The sequence below is a fragment of the Indicator indicator genome, chromosome 13, assembly GCF_027791375.1.
Source record: "Indicator indicator isolate 239-I01 chromosome 13, UM_Iind_1.1, whole genome shotgun sequence".
Taxonomy (NCBI): Eukaryota; Metazoa; Chordata; class Aves; order Piciformes; family Indicatoridae; genus Indicator; species Indicator indicator.
The window spans coordinates 26,078,433-26,092,268 of NC_072022.1; the positions used below are offsets into that span (position 1 = coordinate 26,078,433).

General features: G+C 41.8%; 1 protein-coding gene across 1 annotated transcript in view; it reads right to left on the minus strand.

The window, feature by feature from the left end:
* The window catches only part of LOC128970528 (multiple epidermal growth factor-like domains protein 6), a 230,828-nt gene that overhangs the window by 88,461 nt on the left and 128,531 nt on the right, over positions 1 to 13,836 (minus strand). The window lies entirely within an intron of this gene.

A 13,836-nucleotide genomic window follows, 5' to 3' on the forward strand; every position in this document is an offset into this window, starting at 1 on the left:
TCCACTTCTGAAGTCCTTGTGAATTGGAGTGATCTGTGACACAGCTGTTTCCTTGGGATCAAGGGAAGAACACAGGGACAGAATTAGGGTAAGCTTATAGGCACCCCTGGTCAAACATCTGGCTTATGCAACAAAAAGAAAAAAAAAATAATGCTGTGTGATAATTTCCTTTTGCATCAGGCCTTTAATCCTATTAGCATGTTCTCTTGAGGGTCCAACTACATACAACTGACATAAATGGAAAAAAAGCCAGGCAAGAGCAGAGCCCAGGCTCTCAATCAACATTACCCAACCACTGAATACACAGAGAGCTTAGATATTACTTTTGAAAAGAATGATGATTTTTGTGCTATGTTTTCTGTGACTCTTGTCCCTTGTGTTCCCCTGACCTTTCCATAGCATAATCTCAGATGACCTTCCAGAAAACTGATGTGATTTCCTGATGATACCATTTCTGCACTTCAGCAGGTGTCTTTCCATAGTTCACATCTGAGGGGATTATGCTCAGGCAAATGAAGAGGGGAAACTAGCACTGAACCAGCCCGAGAACACTGCTTTAACATTTCATCTGAAACCCATGGACAATGATAGACAACAATGATCAAGAAGAGTTTAAGCAAACAGTGAAAGGTAAAACAGACTTACAAACCTGAATTCCCAAAGCACTTGATAACAACCTTTACAGCAATGCAGGGCTGCTGTAAGTAGCATTTGATCAGCATGCTGACACCATTGTCTCAAATACTGACACAGAACTCATTGGAAATAAGGGTCAGACAGTCCATTCCATGACAAAATTTCACCTGGCAGATGTTTGCCTAGAATTTGTCTGTCCTCTCCTTAACAGTCCCCACAGAAAGCAACTCCTCCTCCCTCCACCTCACCCAGGGATGATGCTGGTACCAAATTACCCTGACATCAAAGACATTCTCCTCTTGCCAAAGTCAAACCTCCTTCCTGCAATACACTATATCTATAAAGAACGCTCCTTTCAACATTAAAGACTCTTGTTGATTCAATTGCTCTTTAGACCATGTTCTCAAATCATCTAAGGGATCTAAGAAAGATGTTGAGTTGCTCAAATGCATCCAAAGAACGGCAACAAGGCCGGGGAAGGGTCTGGAGCACAAGCCCTATGAGGAGAGGCTGAGGAGCTGGGAATATTAAAGCCCGGAGAAGAGGAGGCTCAGGGGAGGACTTAATGCTGTCTATGACTCCCTGAAAGGTAGTCATAGATAGGGGGCTGGTCTCTTCTCCCAGGCAACCAGAGACAGAAGGAGAGGACACAGTCTCAAACTGAGCCAGGGTAAGGTTAGGCTGGATGTTAGGAAGAAATTCCTCACAGAGTGATTGAACATTGGGATGTGCTGCCCAGGGAGGTGGTGGAACACCATCCCTGGAAGTGTTTAAAATAAGACTTAGTGCCATGGTTTAGTTGATTAGATGGCGTTGGGTGATAAATTGGATTTGATAATCTCAAAGGTCTTTTCCAGCCTGGTCAATGCTGTGATCTACTCAGCCAATCAGGTGTGGATGAGAAGGCTGGGATTTAAAAGAATAAAAGAGTGGCTGCAATAGGAGGCAAACCTGCAGCTGCCGCTGTGGGGCAACGAGCTAGCAGCTGAGATCAACAAAGTAACACAAAGAGTTGGATTTTTTTCCTCCCTCTATATTATACTTGAGGAAAAAGGGGCTATGAAAACTATGGCTTTCATAGTTTTGATTTGATATATCTGGTTTACATTTAGTTTCCATGGTTTACTTCTTGTTTGTTTGTTTTTATGCTCATTCCCTTTTAGGAAATCTAATCCAAATTAAATGAAAAAAAGGGAAGTTTTAAAAGATGACTTGGAAATGCAGAATGTCCTGGTCCTAAGGAAATGTATTGTTCAAGTTAAATGTTATTAGTTCACATGCAAATGTTACTCACCTAATATGAGTGTGTGAGTCAACAGCAACCCTGGTGTTTATAATCAGACCATTTGCTAACATGCATCACTTTTTAATCCTTCTGCTATGTTTGCTCTTTTATTACACTGTATACTACATGCATTTCCTACTGTCTGGAGACATCTGGAACAGTCTTTCTTTAAACAGAAGTTTTGCTTTTTTACAATGTAAACGGTAAACAGAGGATGTTATTCATCTTGCTGAATTCTATACTGTTAAGAAATAGCCTGCTGGAAAATGCCAGGATGAAATCAAACCCAGGAAACTATTTGTCTTGAGTATCACAGAAATAAAAGAAGAAGAAAAAAAAAAAAGGCTCAGAAAAATATAACAAAGCAGCAGCTGAACTATATAGTCCAACACAGTCTAGTATTTATACCTCAATAAACTCAAATGCTGGGAGCATCGGTATATAAATTTTATAGGCTACAATCAGCTGCAGAATTTCTCTAATATACTAAATACAGTTTACAGTTAGGATATCAGCATTTCCAAAAAAAGAAAGGAAAAAAAAAACAAACAAAACCAGTCCAACTAATAAAAGGGAGCATTTGGAATTAGCTCTATTTGTCAGCCTTTATTCAAATGTTTAAAGAAATTATTTGGTTTATGAGGGAGCTCTGCACTCGGCATCTCCAGAGCTTCTTTCACCAGCGTCTCCCTCTTGGCAGCGCACCTCAAAGGACCATAAGGCAATCCTATTGCTGACAGGAAACATAATTAACTGAAAACTAAAGGACCCTAAAATATTTGTGTGGAGCAAGCTGTGCTAACCCCACCCTGAGACTCCCTGCAGCAAGCAGGGGGAAAAGCAGAGGTGAGATCAATGAGCCTGCAACACAACTCCACCACTGTCTTCCCAGGATGCCATGTGAGTGGCACCTTTGATGACAGACGATCCCTTCTAGTCCCAGGCTTCCTCTGCAAGATCAATATTTTAAGGATTATATGTTGAAAGATTCCTTCACATAGAGATATAATCAAGAAAAAGGCAACGTGCAGTCGCCTTTCAATGTCTCCTACATCTCAAGGCCAGGAAACAACTTCGCCCCCAGTTACAGAAGAAAAATGCTGCAATTATTTTGTCTGGGGAGCAGTCTGCAAAGCAGACACTAATCTAAATGCTTGGACTGCACTTCAAAGTTTTAAAAGTCTAACTTTTTTTTTTTTTTTTACTTTTATATTTAAATTGCTATACAAGTGAAGTACATGCATACCAGGAAAGCAGCAGCTTATGTTGCTATAGGTACAGGAGGAGCCATGGGAATAACTCCCAAACCAGAATATTCTAGACTTATAAAGCTATCAAAATATTAACAAATGGAAAAAAAAAAAAGTATCCAGCAATACAAAGTCATTCTGTTGTAATTCTAGAATATTATGGAAGATTGCATCTGTTTTACAATGTACTATAATTAAATTTGGCTTAGGTTCCACTGCAGAGCAAACTGAAACACCTACGAGCTCAACTTTATATAGTGATAATTTTAGGCTGCTTATCCAAAGAACCTGAATTCTCAGCCATTTATGGTTTGCCTTATCACAAGTGCAGAGGGTGATGAAAGCAACTCCATCCCCAAGAAAGAGAGGGGGTGCAATCTGCTGAGACAAGAGGTGAAATGAGAACTCTAGGCTCTCCCAAGGCTACCTTGCAAAGGGGAGTATGCTGCTGGGTGAATCGAGCAGGGCTGGTGAGTCTCCTCCTTCTCACCTATAGGAGATTTCAGAGATGCATTTTAGTGGGATTCCTTGCTGAAGGTATCTTTGCTTTCCACACTGTGTGTAAGCAGCTTGTGTACCACACAGGAATTGTGCCCACCACATTTACCCACTTTTCTGGTGCTTAGGGACATGGTTTAGTGTTGACCCTTCAGTACTGAGTCGAGGTTAGGACTGGGTGATCTTTGACAACTCTTCCAACTAGATGTATTCTGTGATTCATTATGAATAACCTGTTAGGAATAGCCTTATGGCCACTCATATAAGCCAAAAGTCAATCACAGAATCATAGAACTGTCAGGGTTGGAAGGGATCTCAAGAATCTAGTTCCAAGCTCCCACTATGGGGAAGTACATCTCACACTGGATCAGGTTGCTCAGGGCCACATCCAGCCAGGCTTTAAAGACCTCCAGGGATGAGGCTTCCACCACCTCCCAGGGCAAACTGTTCCAGTGTCTCACCACCATCATGGGGAAGAATTTCTTCCTAACATCCAATCTGAATCTACCCACTTCTAGTTTTGCTCCATTCCCCCTAGTCCTATCACTACCTGACACCCTTAAAAGTCCCTTCCCAGCTTTCCTGTAGGTTCCCTTAAGATACTGGAAGGCCACAATAAGGTCTCCTTGAAGCCTTCTCTTCTCCAGACTGAACAACCCAACTCTCTGAGTCTGTCTTCATAGGAGAGGTGCTCCAGTCCCATGATCATCCTCATGGCCCTTCTTTGAGCACATTCCAGCATGTTCAAATCCTTCTTCTAATAGGGGATCCAGAGCTGGACATACATGTTCCCAAGATGTGGAGCATTTTGGTCACCATGACATGAACCTTTTTTAGCTCTTCATGCTTCTGAGGTCCAGGCATTTGGACTGAACTCTTCACATCTCGACTGAACACCGACCTTTCCTCCATCCCAAGAGGATGCAACACCTCAAGTCTCAAACATGGGAAAAGAGGTTGTGGCATACAAATGTACAGCCAGCCCTGTGCCCTTCCCAAGGGCAGATCCTGCTGATGAAATTACGGATTTTGAAGTCCTCCATAACTGTGAATGAGAGCTTAGCTAATCTTCAAGCAAGTTTGTCCCAGATTGGTTTGATGGGCCACATTGATAACAGCCCAATTTTCCCTGCCCAAAACCTGCTGAAATAGAGAACTGTGTGATTGCTTGTTTGGAATTCAGGGTGATCACATCAGTTGCTTTTCTCTTGTCATTACTAAAACGTTTAGAACAGCTATGATCAATCAGTTCCTCAGAAATAAACTGACAGCAGTGTTAAACACAGACAATTAGCAAACCTGCAATCATTATTCTATAAAGGAAACAAAAAAAAGGCAAGATGTTGCCAGATCAATTCCCTATTAACAGCTTAGCTTCTTAAACCATTAAGAAATGTAAACAACAAGCAGAACTAAACTCCAAAAGAAGGAAAAAAATCCCCACAATTCTGATGGCAGCAGGCATGACTGTTTGCAGTATCCTCTTCATTTTTATCATCTTTCCTGGCCACGTTATGCAAGACAGAGCTGTGAGCAAATCAACTACTTTCTTAAACTGCACATAACAAATACCTGAAGGATCATAAGCCTCCAGAGGGACTAAGAATTGCTGGTCTATTGTAAGCACTGGACAGGCACATCATGCAGTCCCGAGTCCTCTTTGCTTTTGAATCCTTTTTTACCTGAGAAACCTGTCTAGCAAATTCTGCATGCACCTCCCATGACCAGTGCATCATCCACTCTCCCACAGGTCTGCAATGATGTACTCATGGCCCTCTGTAGGCAGAGGTGTACATTTGGGCTCTGGTGCAGGACAATTGCCACTTTTCTATGGTCTCTTCTCCCAGGCAACCAGCAGCAGAACAAAGGGACACAGTCTCAGGTTGTGCCAGGGGAGGTATAGGCTGGATATTAGGAGGAAGTTCTTCACAGAGAGAGTGATTGCCCATTGGAACGTGCTGCCCAGGGAGGTGGTGGAGTCGCCATCACTGGAGATGTTCAAGAGAAGACTGGAAGAGGCACTTAGTGCCATGGTCTAGTTGATTGGATAGGGCTGGGTAATTGGTTGGACTGGAAGATCTTGAAGGTCTCTTCCAACGCAGTTGATTCTATGATTCACATCTCAAAGTGTCTGCAAAAATACTGAAAAGGCAAGCCTGCTCTTCTTTTTAAAGCATTTCACTTTTAAAAGCACTATGTTCCTCCCAAACCACCATCATACCATCTGTGGATATGGTCCAGATGACTTCCACAGAAGCATAACTAGATCCTTTTTACCAAATGCCTAAGAAATACTACAGAAAACTGGAATGGGTGGCACACACCCATGTCCATTTTCCACTGACCACAACACCCCCAGCTCCCTGCAGAAAGGATGCAGAAGTAGGGAAATACAAAACTCTGCTTGCATTTATTTAGAGGATGTTTTCTGCTGATGATTTTAATTAAAAATAATTATAGCAATTATTTATACCAAAAAAAAAAAAAAGTCATGGGCCTAAAGAGGAAGCAGGGTCTATGCTTTGCAGCATTATCTTGCAATGCAGTAAAATGAGAGTTTTGTCTCTTCTCAAACCAGGGAGCTCTGTGGGTCTCGTCAATCCCCACAACATTGTAAGCATTAGTCAGGAATGATGGTGATAGAGAAACAGGGAAGAAAGAAGCATGATAAGAAATCTTAAGTGGCTGTATTTCAAATGATGGTGAGTGGATAAAAGGATGGTGAGTGGATAAACCATTCAACTCCAACATTTATTTGGAAGCAACAACAAAAATCTGGCTTGCCACTCCCTTACCCTGACTCACTCTCCTTTAGCAGATCATTTAGCACTGTGTCCAGTTCTGCACCCCTCAGTTCAAGAAAGATTTAGATTTGCTTGAACGTGTCCAGAGAAGGCAGCAAAGCTGGGGAAGGGTCTGCAGCACGAGCCCTATGAGGAGCAGCTGAGGGAGCTGGGGGTGTTTAGCCTGGAGAAGAGGAAGCTCAGGAAAGACCTTATTGCCATCTACAGCTACCTGAAGGGAGGTTGTAGCCAGGTGGGGGTTGGTCGTTGGTCTCTTCTCTCAGGCAACCAGCAACAGAACAAGGGGACACAGTCTCAAACTGAGTCAGGGGAGGGTTAGACTGGATGTTGGTAAGAAAATCTTCACAGAAAGAGTGATTGGACATTGGGATGGGTTGCCCAGGGAGGTGGTAGTGTCACCATCCCTGGAAGTGTTTAAAATAAGACTTAGTGCCATGGTTTAGTTGATTGATGGTGTTGGGTGATTGCTTGGACTAGATGATCTTGAAGGTCTTTTCCAACCTGGTTAATTCTATGATTATCTGACATGAAAACTCCCTTATTGTTTGCTCTTGCACACAATGTTTAAGCTCAACAAAGCTGTATGACAGTGCTTTCCCTTCTGTTATTTGTAACAGGGCTGTGATTAGTGCCTTCTCTATATTCCAAAGGATGTTTAAACTTCACACAAGTCACAAAGTGAAAATATCATATGGTCTTTCCCCACTAATTTACATGGCACATTTTACACATTAGTCTGTTTCTAAATGAAATAATTTCCATGCTCAAGGGAAGGAAAGGAAACAGGTTTGGTTCCCAGCCACTCATAAGCTGATCACAAAGTCCGAGTAAAAGTAGAACATAAAATAAGAGCCTCTGTGGCTGTAAGCAGATACATTTATGACAGATTCAGCTCATAGCTTCCTTTAACTCACGTCAGCTCCTCAAGTCCTGAGTTTGAAAATGTCCCTAATTTGACAGCCAGCGTGAATCCACTCACAAATGTCCTTGCTATTAAGTGTGACAATTTGTCCCTGAAAGCAGAAGGTTTTTAATTGAAGCCTCCTGTTTTACTAAAGTGGTCTTTGAGCTTTGAAAGTTTGTTTGGAGGAGTTTTGAAACTCCTGTTGCTAGGAAAATATTTGCCCACTTTTTCCACAGAGAAGGGAGTTTGACATTAGTTTTGACTCTAGGAACAAAAACAGGAGTTTAAAATCTGTTTAAAAAAAACCCAAACTCCAAAAAACCCCAAAAACAAACACAAAACAACAAAGCCTAGAATTCAACAGGAAAAAGTAGAATTTCTGTTCATTTTAGTAGAAAACATACTTCTCTTTTGATTAAGCAGAACTGAGCAGCAAAGAGGGAAAAGAGCAGGTTTTGATAGCTGTGAGATTTTAAATTGCAATCCCTCTAGTCCAGGGCTTTTTTTATACTTCACGAAAAAGAAACAACAAAAAAAAAAAAAGGAGGCAAAAAAAAAAAAAAGGCATAAATATGCTACAAGCTCTTTTGAGTGGTCTGCTAGAACCTGATGTTAAAACACCTTCGTGAAACAGCTTTCAGCACAGATAAATGTGCTCCTGCAGAGCCAGCTGGGTCATTTTGAATTGTTAGTGCTCCCAGGCTTTTATTTTTGCTCCTCAGCTATTTGTTTCTGCCCTTTCCTGGCCCCACCGATGGATTATATGAGCATCCATTGTCTGCTCCCGTTCAAAGTCACCCAGGTTAGCTCCAATTGCTGCTGAAGCTTACTTAAATTTCAGTAAGTCACAGGTGTCTGAGGCAAGCTGGCTACAACAAAATTAATTAATGGTATAGCTTCAGCAAGCTGTCCTGAAAGGAGCATGTCACATCTGAGAAGAGATTGGTTAAAAGGCATGGTTAAGAGATTCCTTACCCAATTTAGTCCCTGCGAATCGACTCCGCAATGAAAGAGGACCCTTGTTAGCACAGTGAGTTTCCCACTACATTTCTTCTTTGCCCAGGATTAAGGACAAAGCAGCTTTAACCAGCACCTATTTTGGCAGGGCTGTCCAATTAGCCATGCACAGAAGCAGGCTTTCCAAGTTACCTGATTATTTGTCTTCCCCTGAAAATCGATGGCATGAAAACCCCATTTGTGCTGGCTTCACTGCCATTCACTCTGTCACCTTCCTTTAGACCTCCCCAGTGATTCGGTCACACTGTGGAGAGGAATTTTGTACCCTGTAGCTGATGCCTCGCCCTAGATTTCAGATGTTTTTCCAGGTAGCTTCAATGACTTCTAACTGTGCCTAGGTTGGGTGTCCGTTCTCTCAGCCCCGGTTTGTCTGCCTTTATAATGAGAACACCAAAGGACAGAGACCATGGTACTGTGCAACACTGAGCAGCAGAGTCAGCTATGGGACTATGCCTCTGTTAGGTCATAAGTATTTATGTCCAGGTCTGAAGATAGATACATTTCCCAATGACTCTTTTAAAGGAGGGAAGAGAACAGAGGCTTCTCTCTCTTTGGGAGAAGATTCCTCGAGCAGATGCAGAGGAAAAGCAGAGAGTTGCTTCCAGCACACACCCCCAGTGCCAGCTGCCCTAATACCCACCTCTGGAGAGAAGACTTCTGTAAGCACTGAAAGGGACAATCCACCTGGATCAAGTCTTCAAGACCTGGATTTAATTTTCTGATCTGTCACTGGCCTTATTGGAGAATAAATACATGAATAAATTGCTGTGAAATGTCACACAACCCTGTCAGTAGAAGCCACAGATGATTTGAAAGAATGACATTGATTTGCCAAAGATCCTGGCTACTTCATAGAAGAGAATAGAATCATACAATCATTAAGGTTGGAGAAGACCTCTAAGACCTTCAAGTCCAACTGTCAACCCAACACCACCATGCCCACTAAACCGTGCCCCAAAGTGCCATGGCATTTTTCAAACCCCTCCAGGGACAGTGACTCCACCACCTAATCCAATGCCTAACCACTCATTCAGTAAAGAAAGTTCTCCTAGCATCCATTCTAAATTTCCCCTCATGCAACTTGAAGCCATTTCCTGTCACCTATCAAATTTCAATTCACTGGTGGGAGGAGGAAGGAACATAGCAGGGAAAAAGGATGCTCTGAGACTTTTTAATAATTTTCTGATTTTTCTTTCTTTCTTTTTTTTTTTTTTTCTGGAATATTGTTTTCATGTGAAGACTGGCACTATACAACCATTGAAAGTGATGACCTATTCCACACTAGCCAGTGGACCCTGCAATCACAGCTCATTTCCCAGATGTCCTTCAAGAGCAGATCTCCTGGACAGAGTGACAAAAACAGCCAGCATCCCTACTGCCGACTTCTGCTTACTTCCAATGCCTGACATGCCAATCTCTCACGAGATATTTAACAGTGGTTTAGCTCAATAAACAGCCAAAAGCCCTTCATCCTCAACTCTATATGCAAACCATATGTTGCAGCTGAAGACTCTGAGGATTATAATTAGAACTGTCCATTCAATTTAAACAAGGTCAAGAAGGAAAACTATTTCCAATTCAATAAACAGGCTGTTTGAAAGCATAGACACTGCGGAGGACAAGCTTAACGACTTCATTGACAGGTAAAAGCTTCATTTCTAATCCTCATTTTGATATCGTCTGTAGCCTCAGGAGTCAAAACACATCACTGCTCAGCCCTCAAAATATGCAGAGAAAATGAAAATGTCAGTAGAATGAAGGGGGAAAAAAAAGAGAGAGAGATGGAGAGAGAAGCATCTGTTTGATAGCTGTGTAAGCCTGTGATATGTAAACTGCTTTAGAGTCAAGCAGCCCTAATTAGAGTTTCAAGGAATTCTTCATTAAATATACACACACACAGATAGATAGATAGATGAGTTTCAAGCAATTATTGAGGCCAGATATCTACAAGAAAATTAGGGTACAGGATTAAAATAAGGAACATGATAATTTCACAGACCAACATCACACAACACCGTGACGCTTTCACATAGCCGTGAAGAAACACTTTGCTCTAGCTTTTCACAAAGCTGATCCCCAGGTTTTTTCCTCCACTCTTACTTTTTGAAACAACAAGCAAAAACAAAAACAAACAAACAAACAAAAAAAAGACAAACCCAACCAAACAAAAAAAAACCCACACAAACAACAACCAAACAAACAAAAAAAAGAATGATCCATTTCTGAATCTGGGAGCAGCAAAGTAAATCTCAGCAAAGGCAAAAAGGAGGACTGATAGAGTTACCAGCTGCTGCAGTAGGGTTATACTAATAGGCACTTTGGCAAGCATACACCCTTGATGACTCCAGTTCACATCAATATGAAACCCACACAGATGGATGCAGACTCCTGGTAGAAGACTGGTGTCAGGATAAGTGAATGGCCACATGAAATAACAAGGGAATACTGTCTGAGGAGCAACAATCCAGGCAAAAGTGTGACTTATGATCTTTAAAACTGTTTATGTACTGAAGAAAGTAGCCTCATTAATTTTACTGTTTCCTGAAGAAAAGAAGTGAGACAGAGCAAGGGGCAATAGGTGGGAGTTGAGGCAGAAGTTCCATCTAAACATGAAGAAAAAAATTTCACTGTGAGGGTGACAGAATGCTGGAACAGGCTGCCCAGGGGGGTTGTGAAGTCTCCCTCTCTGGAGATATTCAAGACCTGCCTGGGTGTGTTCCTGTGTGATCTGCTCTAGGGGATCCTCCTCTGGCAGCGGGGTCAGAGTGGATGATCTTTAGAGGTTCCTTCCAGCCCCTAGCATTCTGTGATTCTGTGAGTGTCCCAGCTGTGAACAGTGATGTTGGAAGAGGACATTTTACCTGCATACCCTCAGCACTATGGGTTGAAACCAAATAATTAAAGTCTGGTGTAATTTCTGCCTAGGAGAAAGGCTTTGAGATCAGTAGCATCGGCAGCTTCACCACAACACTCCCAAGTTTTTCTGATGTGGGGCAGAAGGAAAATTTGTTGTGGGCTATCAATTTTTAAATACAGTTCCTCAGCACAATTCAGTTTGGCCATGCTGGGAGGTGGGAGGGTGGCAAAGGAGGAAAGGATGTCCACAAGGAGATGTACTTAGTAAGCATCAGCATGATATAGCCCAAACTCCTTGTGCAGATTGAAACCTGAGACATACTAAAGAGGTTTGTAAGCTGGGCCATCGGGCATCTTCTCTCAGCAGGATATGACAGTTTGAAAAAAACAGTTACGGAATAAAAGAGAAAAATTACTAATCTGATGAGAACATCTAGGTTTTGTTAGCAGCAATATTAATGCCCACTTGCTGAGCTCAGTAAGCATCCTCACTGCAGTAGAATGCATAGAGAAATGGCTTTTCCACACACAGTAGGTAAAATATGCAAAAGAAAACGATCATTGTGAAAACTCCTTCAGAAGCTGAAGTTTCCAGCTTACGGTACATATGTTCTGCTGGTTGGAAAGAGGAATGCTATTTGTGACAAATGTCCTGCTCAGGTTGGTAAAAGGTTTGAAACCATCACATGGATAGACTTGTCTGGCAAACTGACTGGAACATAAACCAATCTTGGGCATAATTGCTTTGGGAGAAGCAATCGTCAGTCAGAACTGTGTTTTCAGCACAAGAAACCATGTTGGCAGTGCACTTCAGTGACAAGGCTTCTAGGAAAACAGGGATGGGAAACATACCATTCAGCCACCAAGCTCCATCTCTCTGCCAATCTCACCTGGACAAGACCACAGCACAATCTGTAAAACCTGGCTCCCTGACATTGCTCTCCAGCCATGAGTTCATAGGGTGCTGTCTCAAGAAGCCATCACAAACGTTGAACCCCCGTTGGAACTACGACAGCTCCAGGCTGATCTGCATCATAAATCACCAGTGAGCAAAAGACAGCATGTGACACAGATTTTCCTGCTCTGCTTCCTTATGACATGTATTGGTCATGACTCTGCAGAGATTCAACCACAAGTAGAGAGAAGTGGCATTAACACATCCCAAACCCATCCATACCAACTGCCAGACATGGATCCTAATGAACAAAGTCATCAGGCACAGAAGATTCCACCCCCACCCCCAGTTACCTTATTCCTGAGATTAAAAATGACATCAAATTAATCACTCGATTGCCCCATTTTTGTTAGTTGTTTTTGAAACTCCTTGGCTGACATTGGCTCTCTGTTGGGATGGGAACTATTACAACAAGTTTCTCAGGTGGGTCTTTCAAAGACCTGGTTTGTAACAACGACAGGTTTATTTCAAGTTGGTCTTCTAATAAATCCCAGTCAAAGCCCTCAGGTACTCATGTAATTGAAGTTTGAGTAATCCAATATGATGTTGATCAAGCTACTGATCTTTTAATAACGAGCTGTAGCCCTCCCAGCAGTTGCTATCTTGCTGACAGTCATGTCTGGATCGCTTCCTTTGGGCCAGTGCTTTGAACAAAGCTGACAGTTTTCTGTTTGGTTTAGATTTTAATCACTAATTGTTTTAAAACTTTTTATGGATGTATTGGGTGGCTCATAAAATCCAGGGGAATTTCAGTAGAAAAAATGGGATTTCTACCCCTTGTCCCAGCCAAGGCCAGTATTAAATGCTCCTAAAGAGGAATGCAAATACCACTTGGGAGTTCTTAGTCCTTGTTTGCGCAGCCCATAGGCAAAGCCATAGAAAAAGCAATAGGTGCCCTGCACAATGCTCTCCCCTGAAAGGCAAATGTGAACATTTTTCCCTCTCATAATTTCCATTTGAAGTATGAATTGAAGGTTTCTAAGCCTTGCCTCTCAACACAAGAATAATTCAGCTGCAATTTACATTTTCGATGTGCTCAAAACGAACACCAAGATGACTCATGTGCTGTTTATAAGATGCTTCTATTTGCTGGTAAATACCTTGGTACAAACAAGCTATAATTTAAGTGTTCAAAAGTCTTGCTTCTGCATAAAATTACTACTAACTGTAATTTGGGAGACCATGACCAGAGCTTCCATTTCAGGCTTGCAGAGCTCTTCCTACACAATGATCCTTGAAAGTAGGAGTGTGTTTTCTTCTCTGACAACGGCAATCATTGTATCCCCATAATTGCAGGAAAGATTATCTAGCTTTTAATTCACATTAGTCAGCTGCAACAATCCCATGCTTCTTTCTTTCCCTTTAAAATAAACTAATTATTGTCAATCAGCCTCCTGGAATGTTAACGTTCTCCATAACCTTCCTTTCAGAGGTAGTCATAAAGGCTGGGAACTAGCTAATAGAAACTAATGAGAGCCCTAGAAATATCTCAAAACATATTTGTGCTGCAGTCTATCATTTTTTGTCATATTTTTTCCAAATATTATATTTTGTCTGGACAGTGACAGTCTTTTCATATACATACGTAGTGCTTTTCATCTAACTAGGCAAAGCTCTTGCATTAATTAAAC